The sequence below is a fragment of the Triticum aestivum genome, chromosome 4A, assembly GCF_018294505.1.
Source record: "Triticum aestivum cultivar Chinese Spring chromosome 4A, IWGSC CS RefSeq v2.1, whole genome shotgun sequence".
Taxonomy (NCBI): Eukaryota; Viridiplantae; Streptophyta; class Magnoliopsida; order Poales; family Poaceae; genus Triticum; species Triticum aestivum.
This window is the reverse complement of record NC_057803.1, coordinates 623,976,094-623,978,437: the sequence shown is the minus strand read 5'-3', so window position 1 is coordinate 623,978,437 and position 2,344 is coordinate 623,976,094.

Genomic DNA, 2,344 nt, shown 5'->3' with positions numbered 1-2,344 from the left:
AGCATAAACCGGTCCCGCCCAACGTCTTTCTTGATGTATTGCATAATCCGTCAGTCAAGGTGCCAATCAAAGAAGATTTGGCTATTCCTGATCCGGAGGCTTAGTTGGTGGCAGCTCTGCATGCCATACCGGATTGGACAATCCCCTATCAGGCTTACATGAACCGGGGCGAGTTACCAGACGATGAAACGTTGGCCCGACAGATAATCCGGCATTCCAAGTCCATGACCATACTCAACGGGGAGTTACATCGCTACAACATTTCAGGAGCAATTCAGCATTGTGTTTCTCCTCAAGAAGGTTGTGAGGTTTTGCGAGAAATCCATGAAGGGGACTGCGGTCACCACGCCGGTTCAAAGTGTTTGGTGGCTAAAGCTTTTCGCCACGGTTTTTACTGGTTGACGGCGCATGCTGACGCGGAAGATTTTGTCAAGAGATGTGACGGGTGTCAAAAATTCACCCGCCGTGCGCACATTCCGGCTCAAGAGTTGCGGATGATTCCGATTATGTGGCCATTTGCGACTTAGGGGCTTTATATGGTTGGACCCTTCAAGCGATCCAAGGACAAAAAGACCCATCTGTTAGTAGGAGTTGATAAATTCACCAAATGGGTGGAGGCAGAGCCAGTCAGCAAGTGTGATGCAGCCACGGCGGTTCAATTCATCAAAAAGGTGATATTCCGGTTTGGCTTTCCACATAGCATTATAACTGATAATGGTACTAACCTGTCAAAAGGGGAGATAGAAGAATTTTGTCAACGTGAGCACATCCGGCTTGATCTAGCATCGGTGGCTCGCCCCTAGTCTAATGGTCAAGCAGAGAGTGCAAATCAGGAAATTCAACGAGGTATCAAACCCAGGCTTATGGTTCCCTTAAAGCGGACGCCGGGTTGTTGGGTTCAGGAGCTACCTTCTGTGTTATGGAGCATCAACACCACACCCAATAGGTCTACGGGTTACACACCTTTCTTCATGGTCTATGGAGCAGAGGCAGTTCTTCCTAGTGACATCCATCACGACTCGCCCCGTGTAACAGCTTATGTTGAAGCTGATAATGAGAAGGCATGTCAAGATTCTCTGGACCTGTTGGATGAAGAGCGTGATCTGGCCGCATCACGATCGGCGGTTTATCAACAAGATCTCCGGCGTTATCACAGCCGCCGGGTTAAAACTAGAACCTTTCAAGAAGGCGATTTGGTGCTCCGGCTCATCCAGGATCAGACTGATAGGCACAAGTTATCCCCACCTTGGGAAGGACCCTTTGTGGTCAGCAAAAATCTGCACAACGGATCTTACTACCTGATTGATGTTTGAGAGCATAAAGACTCACGTCAATCGGAGGAGGAGACCAAGCGGTCATGGAACATAGCTCTCCTTCGGCCTTACTATACTTGAAGCCATAGGATCTTCATCTGTACATATTTATGACAGTGTATATATTATATAATAAACCGGAGACTTCGATTAAGCGGGGTATCTGTTCTTTTTACATCCTGTGTATGCTATATGAGTTTACTGACAAAGCGAAGTTTTTTAATCCGGTCTTAGTAGTTGCACGGGTATAAAGAAAATCACTAGGGGGTTTGGTCATATTTGAACTACAGCTACACCTCTTGATCTGTTTTGAAACCACGAAGGGATGTCACTAGGGGGCTTGGTTGTTATCACACCATAGCTACACCTCTTGATAGGCATTTAGGCCACAAAAGAAAAATATATGGAGCCAAAGAGAGTGTTGCACAAAGCACAGACTCAAACATGGGCACACACTGAGCACAGCTCACAAAGTTACTTGGGGGCTCTTTTTGCAAAGCAACAAAGAGTTTGAAAGGACCCTTGTAATTGGCTATCAAGCCACGGCTTGGAAGCCTGGTGTATTCACCTAAAAACCCGGGTTAACCTGCCTTCATCAAGTAAGCCACTCCTGTCCAGGTAATCCTGGTATGACCCATCGATTGTTTGACATGTCAATCTTTTATAGACCCTGAACTTGTCAAAGTTAAAACGATGATTGGTTAATTGGAGGCCCATCTTAAAAGGCTTTGTCAAATGGTTTAACTCAGAGGCCTGGCAGCCCATGAAAAGCCTCGATTTGGAGCCTGGCAGCTCGTAAAAAGCCTTGTATATTTTTCTTTTTGAGTTTTTTCATCAGTCTTTTTTGATAAACCGGCGTCCTTGACCCGGCTTGCTTCTCAACTGCAAGTTGTTGGCACATGATCAATTATAAACTGGTGTTTATTGACCCGGTCTGGTTTGACTAAATCACCAGTGTTATAAAGCAAACCAGGTAGTTATCCCGGTACAGTTTAATATATAGACCGGCATTACAGAGATGGGGTTATCAA